Here is a 14,673-nt window from a genome sequence, read left to right as displayed (position 1 = left end):
TTATTTAGTAGCATGTTATTTAATCCCTATGTATTTGTAAAATTTCCAGATTTTTTTCATGAAGTTGATTTGTAGTTTCATGGTATTGTGGTCAGAAAAGATGCATGGTATAACTTCAATCTTTTTGGTTGAAGAAATAATAGCTGAAAATTTCCCTAATCTGGGGATTAGTTCCTTTATATTTGTTAATAGGTGCTTTACGTACTTGGGTGCTCCCATGGTGGGTGCATAAATGTTTACAATTGTTATATCCTCTTGTTAGACTGTTTCCTTTATGATTGTATACTGCCCTTCCTTTGTCTCTTGTTTCAGTCTTTATTTTAAAGTCTATTTTGTGTGATAGATTTATTGCTACTTGAGCTTTCTTTTCACTTCCATTTGCATGATATTTTTCCATCCCTTCACTTTCAATTTGCATGTGTCTTTCAGTCTGAAATGAATTACTTGTAGTCAGCATATAGACGTGTCTTGCTTTTTTATCCATTTTGTCACTATATGTTTTTTTGATTGGGGCATACAGTCAGTCCATTTATATTTGAAGTAATACTGATATGCATGTAGTTATTGCCATTTTGTTACTTATTTAATAGTTGTTTTCGTAATTCTTCTCTGTTTCTTTCTTCTCTTGCTCTCTTTTCTCACAGTTTGCTGGCTTTCTTAATGATATACTTGGATTCCTTTCTCTCTTTTTTTCTTTTCTTTTTTTTTTTAAGATTTTATTTATTTATTTGAGAGAGAGAATGAGATAGAGAGAGCATGAGAGGGGGGAGGGTCAGAGGGAGAAGCAGACCCCCCGCTGAGCAGGGAGCCCGATGCGGGACTCGATCCCGGGACTCCAGGATCATGACCTGAGCCGAAGGCAGTCACCTAACCAACTGAGCCACCCAGGCACCTTATCTCTCTTTTTTTCATATCTATTACTGGTTTCTGATTTATGGTTACCATTTAGTTTTTTTATATATAACATCTTATGTATATAGCAGTCTATATTAAGTTCTGGTGGCTTAAATTTGCACCCATTCTAAAAGTGCTAAATTTTTACTTCTCTCCCCCTCCTGCCCCTTTTAGGTATATAGTGTCATACTTTACATCCTTTTATTTGGTGAATCCCTTGACTGATTTTTATAGATATACTTAATTTTAGTGCTTTTGTGCTTCCTACTTTTCTTACTCCTACTTATGATCATTTCTTTCTACTCAAAGAATTCACTTTAACATTTCTTGTAAAGCTGGTTTAGTGGTAATGAATTCCTTTTTTTTTTTTTTTTTTTTTGGTCTGGGGAAACTCTTTATCTCTCCTTCTATTCTGAATGATAGCCTTGCTGGATAGAGTATTCTTGGTTGCAGCCTTTTTCCTTGCAGTACTTTGAATATATCATGCCAGTCCCCTCTGGCTTGTCAAGTTACTGCTGAAAAATCAGCTGATAGTCTTGTGGGGTTTCTCTTGTATGTAACTCTTTCCTCTTGCTTTTTATAAAATTCTCTATCGCCACTTTTTGTCATTTTAATTATCATGTGTCTTGGTGTGGACCTCCTTGAGTTGATTTTGTGGGGGACTCTGTGCCTCTTGGATCTAGGTATCTGTTCCTTCCCCAGATTAGGGAAGTTTTCAGCTATTATTTCTTCAAATACATTTTTTGCCCTCTCTTCTCTCTCTTCTTCTGGGATTCCTATAATGTAATGTTACTATGCTTGATAGTGTCACTGAGATCCTTTAATCTATTCTCATTTTTTATTTTTATTTATCCTGTCCACCTTTATTGTTTTCCATTACTCTGTCCTCCAGGTCACTGATCTATTCTTGTGCTTTCTCTTGTCTATTTATTCCCTCTAGTGTATTTTTCATTTCAGTAATTGAGTTCTTCATCTCTGGTTCACTCTTTTTTATATTTTCTATTTGTTGAAGGCCTCACTGAGATCCTCCACTCTTTTCTCAAGTCCAGTGAGTATCTTTATGCCCATTACTTTAAATTCTCTATCAGACATATTGCTTATCTCCATTTCTTTATCATCTTGCAGTGATTTTTGTCTTGTTCTTTCATTTGGGATATATTCCTCTGTCTCCTCATTTTGTCTAACTCTGTGTCTGTTTCTATGTCTTAGGAAAGTCAGCTGCATCTCCTGCTCTAGAAAGTAGTGGTCCTATGAAGAAGAGGTCCTACAGTGCCTTGCAGGGCACTTCCCCTGTTCATCAGAACCTGGTGCTTCAGGGGTATCTCCTATGTGTGTTGAGTGTGCCTTATTATGGCTGAACCACATTTGCCTTTAGTCCAGTTGTCTGCAGTGGTTCTCTTTGTCTATTGTTGGCAGGAATTTGTCCTTGTGTTATTGTTAATGGGCCTGTCTGGAGCCACCTTGGGCTTGAGTTGGGTCAGACGAGGTGTTTTCCAGAGCTATGGTCACACCAAAGTGCAGGTTGTTCTCCCTGTGTTGTCCCTGACAGGCTTTTGTTGGTGGGCAGAGCCTGTAGTCAGACTAGTTGCCTGCTCCCAGTGCTCGGGCCTCAGTGGAAGTGGTTTGTGTGGTTATCTTTCCCTCTCTCCAGGGAAGGAGTCACTTTGGAGTAGTGCTGGCCACTGTTGGGACTTCTTGCACATGCCATGCTTGTGGCACAGCTTTGGATGGTCTCCTCATGAGGGTGGGTCCACAGGAGAGCATGGGCATGGGTGTACTGTTATCAAGCAGTGGAGAGTGTTTGTGCTGGTTCCCATAGGTATCCATATATCTAGGCTGAAGGGTGGGAGAGGGAAATGGTGCCTGGCAGCTCTTTTGTTCCTGGAGAAGTCTCCTAAAGATCCCTGTCACTCCTGCACACATTCTGAGATTAGGAAATAAATCTCTTTCCTGTTTACTCCAGGCATTTTTCAAACTGCTGCTTCTGTGCTCTATCTCCACAGGGATGTTTGTTATGCAGTCTCTAGAAGGGGGGAGAGGGGGAATGCAGTTTCTTATTGCCCCTCAGCTCTCCCAGCACCAATTCACTGATTTTTAAAGTTCTAGGTGTTAAGCTCCACTGATTGTAAAAACTCATGATTTTAAGCTCCTCTGGTTTTCAAAGCCAAACGTTATGGGGATTTGTCTCTCAGCGCAGGTCTCCTGTGCCTGAGGTGCCTAGTATGCAATCTGCACCTCTTTCTTCTCCATGTCTCTGGTATCCCTCCCACCTGTGGACAGTCTCATTGATCAGTTTGGTTCTCCACTGCATCTCTGTACATCCTACCACATTGATGTGGCCTTTTCTTTATGATTAGAGGTGGAGAGTCTGTTCTGCCAATATTCAGGTTGTTTTCTGGGTTATTTACACTGATGTGGCTGTTACCTAGGTATATCCATGAAATGAGCTAAGCTTAGAATTTGCCTACTCTGCCATTTTCCCCAGAAGTCTTCTAAAATGTTTTATAACTTTTTTCAAAGTTTATTTCCTATCATTCTCTACTCAGGTGGACGTTTTCTTCCTCATTATGCTTCAGGGACCCTAACTCTAAATTTTGTGGTTCTATGCCATCAGACTTCTGAGTTCTCTGGGTTAGGGTTGACAGGAAAAAGAGAATAGTGAAATTCACATACTTCCCAATAGCAAAAACTTGTCATATGGCTTCATCAGGATACAAAATAGTCCCCAAATGCACAGCTATTTCCAACCACTACTTTATACTGTGAAAATGGAACAAAGCCCAGTGGATGTCTCATTATCTCTGCTGTCTGCTGATTCCTGGGCTCTAATAACAGAGCTTCTGATTTAGCCTGGGCAGCAAGTCCCAACAATCTGCTTGGAGTCCCACAGGTGCTTCTGATACAAGGCACACAAATATCTTCCACTTACTCTCCCATGCCATGCCATACCCTGCCCTGTCCTTCCCCACCCTGTGCCATACAAGGTTGACCAACATAAACTGTATCAAGGGGCTCCCTTGCCCTGTGGCTTCTGGTGGGGTTCAGCCAAGGTGAGCACTCATGGAGACTGAAAGGAAGGAGGGGAGGAGACTGAAGAGAAGGAATTTTGTTTTCAACTCCCTCTGTGGAATTGCCATCCTGTGGTTTTGCTTCCCTCCCCCAAGAGTTAGAGCTCATTCAGTTAGCTGTCTTCATAGCCCTTTCTGTCTTTAGGTTCTGATAAGAGTTCCCTCCCCCTTTCCCTACAGCCTAGGGACAGTACCAATGCCACACCAGAATACTACCTTATAAATGTGGCTTCTTTACACCTGCCCACACCCTAGGAAATAGTAATTTTACTCAGTTCTCTTCAAATTCCCATCTGTTTCTGCTGGGACCATGGCTGATTCACAGGGGCTCATGGACAACATTGAGAAACACCAGGTAAAGGCAGGATATCCCACAGCCCCTGGGGAACCTGAATGAAACATTTGAACTACAAGAGGTTTAATGCAGCTGAAGCAAAAGTGAGGAGTGAGAGTTGAGAATGATGAAGTAGGTAGGATCCATACCATGAAGGGCATTTCTCCCATGCTCGAATGTCTGACCACAGCAGTGAGGTTAATCAGGAGGCTTTGCAGTAGATGAGGTAAGAAATGAGTTTCAACTCAAAGACATAAAGAGTAACACCAGAGAAGATAATCAAGGTCCAATTGTTAGAACCTATCTACATTGTTACTAAAGCTGCATTTGTGGACCAATTAATCCACAATCATGGAAAAAACGCCTCTGGAGAGAAAAACAGAAGAGGTAGCTAAAGATGCTTGTTTTAGGAAAAATACAAGATGAAATGTACTACCAGGACCATAATGTCCCTTTTGCCATGTATCTAACCTCTACATTAATTTGTTTATCACCAAAAAGTTTTGCTCAAACTTTGGAGGTTCTTTTCCTCCCTCATGGGAGGAAGGTTGCCCATTGTAGGATCATTTGTTATAGCAAAGAAAATGGATTTTTTTGTATAGTCAGCTTTGTTAGGCTACATTTGCTATGTGAAATGAAAAATATCCAAAACTCAAAAGACTAAATAAAAATTATAATTAGAAGTAGTATTTGCTAAGCAGTATTAATGATTTAATATTGCAGATGCCCAATGCTGTAGAGACCTCTTATAAAGTATTCCTAAAGATACCTAATAAATATGCAAAACTGGAAAAGATTCAAGGCAGAAATTTTATTTCTTCCCTTTCTCTCACTCTCTGCCTAAGAACTGATATGAATACCTCAAGGTAAAAGAACTTTGTATTGTTACACATTTGTGTATTATTTTTAACCAATTGCTTAAGGTTATTTTTTGCTCTTTCCTACTTCTTTCTGCCTTGAGTATCTTACAGTTTTTAAACAGAATTCAAGGAACTGATACATGAATTTTAGGTAAGATTTTACCATCAATTTTGGCCTATTCTGACTTCTTTCATTAATGTACTGTGGATTGTTTTGTGGTAGGGGAAGCAAAAGCCTATTTGTCTTCTTCCCTTTGTGTTGTGGGTATCATGAGTTCAATAACATTTTCTAAGTTTCTATTACTCTAAACACTAAAGAAGTTCTTGTCTCCTTCCCCTTTCTAAGTTATTTTAGCACTGAACTGGGGAGAGAGGTCATGTTACCAATGTCATCTTTCACTGGAATAATGCTTAGTAGATTATAAAATATGCTACATTTGTCATTTGAAGGTATTTTCCAAATATTTAAGTTGGCCATGGTATGTAGCCAAATGGAAGTATGCTTTTAAAATTCAGGCCATGTTCCAAGTTGAAACTTATCTTAGGATTGGAATAAAAATTCAAATCATGTACCAGGTTGGCCCACTGCTACTGGACATGTCAGTACCTTCACTGCTTACAGCCCACAGTAAATAGGCAGCTATAGGTGATCATGCCACGTATCACATGATCAGCTGACTAGAAAAGATGGATGCCCAATGGAAGGGCCACTAATTCAAAACCTGGATATTGATACAGCTCATCTTTACATGCCAGGCCATGTTATAGTCATGTTCTCTCTCAGGAATTTGAGCTAGGAATTACTACCAAGAGAGGGTGATAAATAGAAGTGGCAGCAGCTGAAAGACCATGAGGTAGAATTTACTGTTATCTATATTACAAACCTATCACCTGACATAATTATAGCAGCCAGAAAAGTCAAAGGAAAACACCATTCTTAAAGCAAAAAGGCTTTGCATTATATGTTTAAAAAGAAAAAAAGAAGATAGTAGGAAGGGAAAAATGAAGGGGGGGAAATCGGAGGGGGAGACGAACCATGAGAGACTATGGACTCTGAGAAACAAACTGAGGGTTCTAGAGGGGCAGGGGGTGGGGGATAGGTTAGCCTGGTGATGGGTATTAAAGAGGGCACATATTGAATGGAGCACTGGGTGTTATATACAAACAATGAATTATGGAACACTACATCAAAAACTAATGTAATGTATGGTGATTAACACAACATAATAAAATAAAAAAAAGAAGAAGATGATTTCTACAAACTACTCCAGCCTTGCCCACTTGCCACAAAAATCACAAAGTGAAATTAGTTTGAGTTAATTACATCATGTCACCTTGTCTGACCAAGTGCCAGCCAAAAATGCCCTGCAATTCAAGGACTCCTTATCTTGTATATTCATCCTACATTTGGAGTACAGATTTGAGCACTGGGTGTTATACGAAAACAATGGATCATGGATCACTACATCAAAAACTAATGATGTATTGTATGGTGACTAACTTAACATAAAAAAATTTAAAGAAAAGAATATATTAAAAAGTAACTATGCCAATGCAGCTTTATGTGGCTGAAACTTAATCATAATCCTGCTCACATGCTTATCTATCTCAAGAGAATTGGTTTCCATTTTGATAGTGATGACAGAACAATGAGTAGGTGTAAATCATTACATTGTCAGAACAGTCACCTGAATGGTTGAATAATAATTTGAGGCATCTTTGGAAAAGCAGGTACTACAGGAAACAAGGGGGATGTGGCTTCAATAATAATGTGCCTTTATCATTAATACGTAGAAATGCCTTTCTTAACACATATTAAGCAGGTGTCATTATTTTCACCCATTCAAATTTTAAAATAATTGAAGGTGACTAAAATTAATGCACATTTAGGTGAGTTGGTGAAATAAATTTTGAAAATTTCAAATAAAAAAAAGGAAATACGTATATAAAACCACATTTAAATGGAAAATAAATGAGAAAATATATAATTACTAAACATGGCTTCTGGTCAACTCAGGAGAATCACTGTTATCAAAGCATTCCCATCATTCCAGATAAAAGGAAAGAAATATTTTAGGTTACTTGGGAAAAAATTGCAAATGCTAATAAATGCATATATTCTTTTGCTCAAAGCCTATATCATTGACCACTGTGCAGTTGGAGTCCTGGGATGCAGACTCCAAGATGGAGTTTAGCATCTAGGATGTTAAAAACACCCTTGTTGATCCAGAGGTATGGAAGGGAATAGTAGGTTGGAGACAAGACTGAGAGGAGGGTGAGGTCCGGCTGTGATATAGGCTCAGCAACAGCTTCAGCTGGGCACACAGGGAAGCTCTGGAGCTAAAATGTTCTGAGTTGGGCCCAGATGATTAAGCCTGTATCCCTCACAGATCAGTCATTGAATGTGAGCCATGCTGGGAAAGGATGTAACATTATGTTAGATGACTCTCTGCAGCTGAGATAATCACTAAACTTCCCAGTAGCTAACAACTGCCTCATAAGGTAACCATCTATCCCTGAGTTCCTAGGACTGTCCTTATTTTAGCATTGAAAAATCCCAGGCAAACCACAATGGTTGGTCACATTACTGTCTGCCAACAACACTTCAGCCCCTGAAACAACAAATTTTTCATTGATCAGGGGTGTGTCTATCACAACACCTTCACCAATTCCCTAGGATTCTAGGGACCTCAAGTTGGAGTCCAGTATCTGTCAAAGTTCTTAAAAGATGTTAATGGTAACTGCGGTGTTTGGATGATTGCACAAATTGGGCTTGCTTATAACCAAGGAATGACCATAATATCTTCTCTCCTATCTCCCAGAGAATTGTGGTCACACAAATTAAGATCATTTTGGAAAGGACTCACTGAACCAAGGAGATAACACAATGCCCAAGTCTGGTACTCTATCAAGTTATTATGCATGTACCTTTCCCAATGATGAGGTCTCTTTTACAGTACAATTCTTGTTTTCTGTGGGGCACAGGATATGCCTCTAAAACCAAGCAGCCTGACAAATAGCAAATATGCCTGGAAACAATTATTTTATGTCAAAAATCTAGAATAAACAGGCTGTTTCAATGTCAAGAGAGGACAAACTTTCTAGTTAAAATTTGCCATATACCACAGGATGGTGATATTTCAGTAACTAATGATGTTCCTCACCAAATTTAAGTTTATGTTATTAATGTTGAGGTTGTAATAGTAACCAGATATACAGGTTGACAAAAAGAACATGAAACAAAAACTAAAGGAACCATTTGATTGATTCATTGATATCGCAAGATAACAGCCTTGGTCATGGAGGTGGGAATGCAGAACAGAGTTTGACTCCCCTTCCTATTCAATCACCTTGGTCTGACCCTTCCACTTTAGCCTCCATCCAGCTCTTCATACCTCAACCCCAAAAACCTCTGTTTTATTCAATGTATCCTTCTGGCTGACTGTTTACAAGAGCTAGATCTGAGAAACTCAAGGAAGCAATGTTCATCTACTAGTAATAGCTAAGTGGCAAATGTGGCAGAGTTTAAAATAAAAGTAATGCACCTCCAGGTAAACTAGCAAACCCAGTTGCTCAAAGTAATGGATTCACAATTCTATGGTCAATTAATCTTTGACAGAGCAAGAAAGAATGTCTAATGGAAAAAAAGTCTCTTCAACAAACGGTGTTGGACAGCAACATGCAGAAGAATGAAACTGGACCACTTTCTTACAGGATACACAAAAATAAATTCAAAATGGATGAAAGACCTTAATGTGAGTCAGGAAACCATCAAAATCCTAGAGGAGAACACAGGCAGCAACCTCTTCAACCTCAGCCACAGCAGCTTCTTGCAGGACATGTCTCTAAAGGCAAGGGAAACAAAAGCAAAATGAACTATTGGGACTTCATCAAGATAAAAAGCTTCTTCACAGCAAAGGAAACAGTCAACAAAACTAAAAGGCAGCCTACAAAATGGTAGAAGAAATTTGAAAACAACATATCTGATAAAGGATTAGTATCCAAAATCAGCAAAGAACTTATCAAACTCAATACCCAAAAAATAAGCCAGTTAAGTAATGGGCAGAAGACATGAATAGACACTTTTCCAAAAAAGACATCCAGATGGCTAACAGACACAAGAAAAGATGCTCAACATCACTCGTCATCAGGGAAATATAAATCAAAACCATGATGAGATACCATCTCACACCTATCAGGATGGCTAAAATTACTAAGCAAGCATAGTAGAATACCTGCTCTACTATATTCTCAGAATCCTTTCTCCTGGGTAAAGTTATTTTTAACTAAAATATTTCCCTTTCTATTCAGGCAGAAATAATTCTTCACTTGACACTAAAAGAAAATAATATAAAATTGAGGTATGAAGAGCTGGATGGAGGCTAACATCAACAGGTGTTGGTGAGGATGAGGAGAAAGGGGACTTCTCTTGCACTTCTGGTGGGAATGCAAACTGGGGCAGCCACCCTGGAGAACAGTATGAGGGCCCTCAGAATGTTAAAAATGGAACTACCCTATGATCCAGAAATTGCACTACTAGGTATTTACCCAAAGGATACAAAAATACAGATTTAAAGAGGTACACACACCCCGATGTTTATAGCAAAATTATCAACAATAACCAAACTATGGAGAGAGTCCAAATGTTCATGACTGATGAATGGATAAAGAAGATGCGACATATATACAATGTAGTATTACTCAGCCATCAGAAAGGATAAATACTTACCATTAACATTGATGTGGATGGAACTGGAGGGTATTATGCTGAGTAAAATAAGTCAGAGAAAGACAAATACCATATGATCTCACTCATATGTGGAATTTAGGAAAGAAAACTGATGAACATATGGGAAGGGGGAAAAGAGAGAAAGGAGAATGGGGAAACAAGCCGTAAGAGACTCTTAACAATAGAGATCAAAGTGAGGGTTGATGGAGTAAGGTGGATGGGGGATGGGCTAGATGGGTGATGGGTATTGAGGAAGGCACTTGTTATGATGAGCAATAGGTATTGTCTGTAAGTGATGAATCACTGAATTCTACTCCAGAAACCCCAATATTACACTGTATGTCAACTACCCAAAATTTAAATTTAAAAAAGTATGTTGTTTAATTTGTCCAATTTTGTGAATTTTCCAGTTTTCTTTGTTATTGATTTCTAACTGTATCCTGTTGTTCTCAAAGAAGATGTTTTGTATAATATCTATCTCCTAAAATCTACTGATATTTAATTTTTGGCTTAACATATGGTCTATCCTGGAAAGTGTCCCATGTACATTTAAGAATGTGTATGCTATTTTAGATCTAGTTGGTTTATTGTATTAAGTCCTCTATTTCTTTATCTTCTGTTTGGTTGTTCTACCCATCTTGTGAAAGGGATATTGAAGTCTCCAGCTGTTTTTGTAGAACTGTCTATTGCTCCAAATCTGTTGGGTTTTGCTTCATATATTTTGATGGTCCATCACTAGGTGCATAATGTTTATAATTGTCATATCTTCTTGCTGTATTGAAGCTTTTATGTAATGTTCTTCTTTTGTCATTTAAAGTCTATTTTGTCTGATATTAGTATAGCCACTCCTGATCTGTTTTGGTGACTATTTGCATGGAATATCTTTTTCCATCCTTTGACTTTCTTAAAAAAAAAAAAAAAGATTTATTTATTTTAAAGAGAGAGCAAGCACATGAGTGGGGGGGAGAGGCAAAGTGAGAGGGGGAGAGAGAGAACGAATCCTCAAGCAGACTCTCTGCTGAACACAGAGCTTGAGGCAGGGCTGATCCCAGGACCCTGAGATCATGACTTGAGCTGAAATCAAGAACTGGCTGCTTTCCTGACTAACCCACCCAGGCATCTGGTATCCTTTCACTTTGAAGCTGTTTGTGTCTTTAGATTTCAAGTGAGCCTCTAGTTGACAGCATATAGTTGAATCATGTGTTTTTTATCCATTCTGCCAGTTCCCATCTTCTGATTGGAGAGTTTAATCCATTTACATTTAAAGTAATTACTTAGAAGGTAGAACTTTATCTGTACCTCTGTGATCAGAAGCAACAATCAGAAGTCAGAGCATAGATCCCCAATATTTGGAAGACAAGATCCCCTTTGCTTACCCTGGCTCCTGCAAGCTGTGTGCAAGCTGCTCCATGACAGTTGCCTGCCATGGGGCTAGGGGTAGGGGATGGGCAGCTGCTACTGTGCTAAGAGCTGAAATTTAACAAAATTAATCACAGTTTACCTTCCAAGTTGCAGGCCTTCAACAGACTCCAGAGTTCCAAAAAGAGTTACATGAGACAGATTCTATCAAGGCAATTGTCTAGGTAGGGAGACAGATTCCTGATGCTTCCTACTCTACTATATTCTCAGAATCCTTTCTCCTGGGCAAAGTTTTTTTTTTCTTATTATTATTTTTTATAGCCTTTTTAAATTTTTTTAAATTTTTTATTCTTATGTTAATCCCCATACATTACATCATTAGTTTTAGATGTAGTGTTCCATGATTCATTGTTTGTTCATAACACCCAGTGCTCCATAAAGAATGTGCCCTCCTCAATACCCATCACCAGGCTAACCCGTCCTCCCACCCCCCTCCCCTCTAGAACCCTCAGTTTGTTTTTCAGAGTCCATTGTCTCTCATGGTTCGTCTATCCCTCCGAGTTCCCCCCCTTCATTCTTCCCCTCCTGCTACCTTCTTCTGCTGCTTCTTCTTTTTTTTTTCTTAACATATATTGCATTATTTGTTTCAGAGGTACAGATCTGAGATTCAAAAGTCTTGCACAATTCACAGCGCTTACAGGAGCACATACCATCCCCAGTGTCTATCACCCAGTCACCCCCTCCCTCCCACCCCACCCCCCACTCCAGCAACCCTCAGTTTGTTTCCTGAAATTAAGAATTCCTCATATCAGTGAGGTCATATGATACATATCTTTCTCTTTTTGACTTATTTCGCTCAGCATAATACCCTCCAGTTCCATCCACGTCGTTGCAAATGGCAAGATCTCATTCCTTTTGATGGCTGCATAATATTCCATTGTATATATATACCACCTCTTCTTTATCCATTCATCTGTCGATGGACATCTTGGCTCTTTCCACAGTTTGGCTATTGTGGACATTGCTGCTATAAACATCGGGGTGCACGTAGCCCTTCGGATCCCTACACTTGTATCTTTGGGGTAAATACCCAGTAGTGCAATTGCTGGGTCATAGGGTAGCTCTATTTTCAACTTTTTGAGGAACCTCCATACAGTTTTCCAGAGTGGTTGCACCAGCTTGCATTCCCACCAACAGTGTAGGAGGGTTCCCCTTTCTCCGCATCTCCGCCAACATCTGTCGTTTCCTGACTTGTTAATTTTAGCCATTCTGACTGGTGTGAGGTGGTATCTCATTGAGGTTTTGATTTGGATTTCCCTGATGCTGAGCGATATTGAGCACTTTTTCATGTGTCTGTTGGCCATTTGGATGTCTTCTTTGGAAAAATGTCTGTTCATGTCTTCTGCCCATTTCTTGATTGGATTCTTTGTTCTTTGGGTGTTGAGTTTGATGCGTTCTTTATAGATTTTGGATACTAGCCCTTTATCTGACATGTCATTTGCAAATATCTTCTCCCATTCTGTCGGTTGTCTTTTGGTTTTGTTGACTGTTTCCTTTGCTTTGCAAAAGCTTTTTATCTTGATGAAGTCCCAATAGTTCATTTTTGCCCTTGCTTCCCTTGCCTTTGGTGATGTTTCTAGGAAGAAGTTACTGCAACCAAAGTCAAAGAGGTTGCTGCCTGTGTTCTCCTCAAGGATTTTGATGGATTCCTGTCTCACATTGAGGTCTTTCAACCATTTGGAGTCTCTTTTTGTGTGTGGTGTAAAGAAATGGTCCAGTTTCATTCTTCTGCATGTGGCTATCCAATTCTCCCAACACCATCTGTTGAAGAGACTGTCTTTTTTCCATTGGACATTCTTTCCTGCTTTGTCAAAGATGAGTTGACCATAGAGTTGAGGGTCCATTTCTGGGCTCTCTATTCTGTTCCATTGATGTATGTGTCTGTTTTTGTGCAAGTACCATACTGTCTTGATGACAGCTTTGTAATAGAGCTGGAAGTCTGGAATTGTGATGCCACCAGCTTTGCTTTTCTTTTTCAAAATTCCTCTGGCTATGCGGGGTCTTTTCTGGTTCCATACAAATTTTAGGATTATTTGTTCCATTTCTTTGAAAAAAGTGGATGGTATTTTGATGGGGATTGCATTGAATGTGTAGTTTGCTCTAGGTAACATTGACATCTTCACAATATTTGTTCTTCCAATCCATGAGCATGGAACGTTTTTCCATTTCTTTGTGTCTTCCTCAATTTCTTTCATGAGTATTTTATAGTTTTCTGAGTACAGATCCTTTGTCTCTTCAGTTAGATTTATTCCTAGGTATCTTATGGTTTTGGGTGCAATTGTAAATGGGATCGACTCCTTAATTTCTCTTTCTTCTGTCTTGTTGTTGGTGTATAGGAATGCCACTGACTTCTGTGCATTGATTTTATATCCTGTCACTTTACTGAATTCCTGTATGAGTTCTAGCAGTTTTGGGGTGGAGTCTTTGGGGTTTTCCACATAGAGTATCATATCATCTGCAAAGAGTGAGAGTTTGACTTCTTCTTTGCCAATTTGGATGCCTTTGATTTCTTTTTGTTGTCTGATGGCTGTGGCTAGGACTTCCAATACTATGTTGAATAGCAGTGGTGATAATGGACATCCCTGCCGCGTTCCTGACCTTAGGGGGAAAGCTCTCAGTTTTTCCCCATTGAGAATAATATTCGCTGTAGGTTTTTCATAGATGGCTTTTATGATATTGAGGTATGTACCCTCTATGCCTATACTCTGAAGAGTTTTGATCAAGAAAGGATGCTGTACTTTGTCAAATGCTTTTTCTGCATCTATTGAGACGACCATATGATTCTTGTTCTTTCTTTTGTTAATGTATTGTATCACATTGATTGATTTGCGGATGTGGAACCAACCTTGCAGCCCAAGGATAAATCCCACTTGGTCGTGGTGAATAATCCTTTTAATGTACTGTTGGATCCTATTGGCTAGTATTTTGGTGAGAATTTTTGCATCCATGTTCATCAGGGATATTGGTCTGTAGTTCTCCTTTTTGATGGATCTTTGTCTGGTTTGGGGATCAAGGTAATGCTGGCCTCATAAAATGAGTTTGGAATTTTTCTTCCATTTCTATTTTTTGGAACAGTTTCAGAAGAATAGGTATTAAATCTTCTTTAAGTGTTTGGTAGAATTCCCCTGGGAAGCCATCTGGCCCTGGGCTTTTGTTTGTTGGGAGATTTTTGATGACTGCTTCAATTTCCTTAGTGGTTATAGGTCTGTTCAGGTTTTCTATTTCATCCTGGTTCAGTTTTGGTAGTTGATACATCTCTAGGAAGGCATCCATCTCTTCCAGGTTATCTAATTTGCTGGCATAGAGTTGCTCATAATATGTTCTTAGAATTGTTTGTATTTCTTTGGTGTTGGTTGTGATCTCTCCTCT

Source organism: Mirounga angustirostris, unplaced genomic scaffold, assembly GCF_029215605.1.
Source record: "Mirounga angustirostris isolate CCGP_5_RB_7025 unplaced genomic scaffold, mMirAng1.0.hap1 SCAF_2, whole genome shotgun sequence".
In the NCBI taxonomy this organism is placed as follows: Eukaryota; Metazoa; Chordata; class Mammalia; order Carnivora; family Phocidae; genus Mirounga; species Mirounga angustirostris.
Note: the sequence above shows the minus strand (reverse complement) of the source record.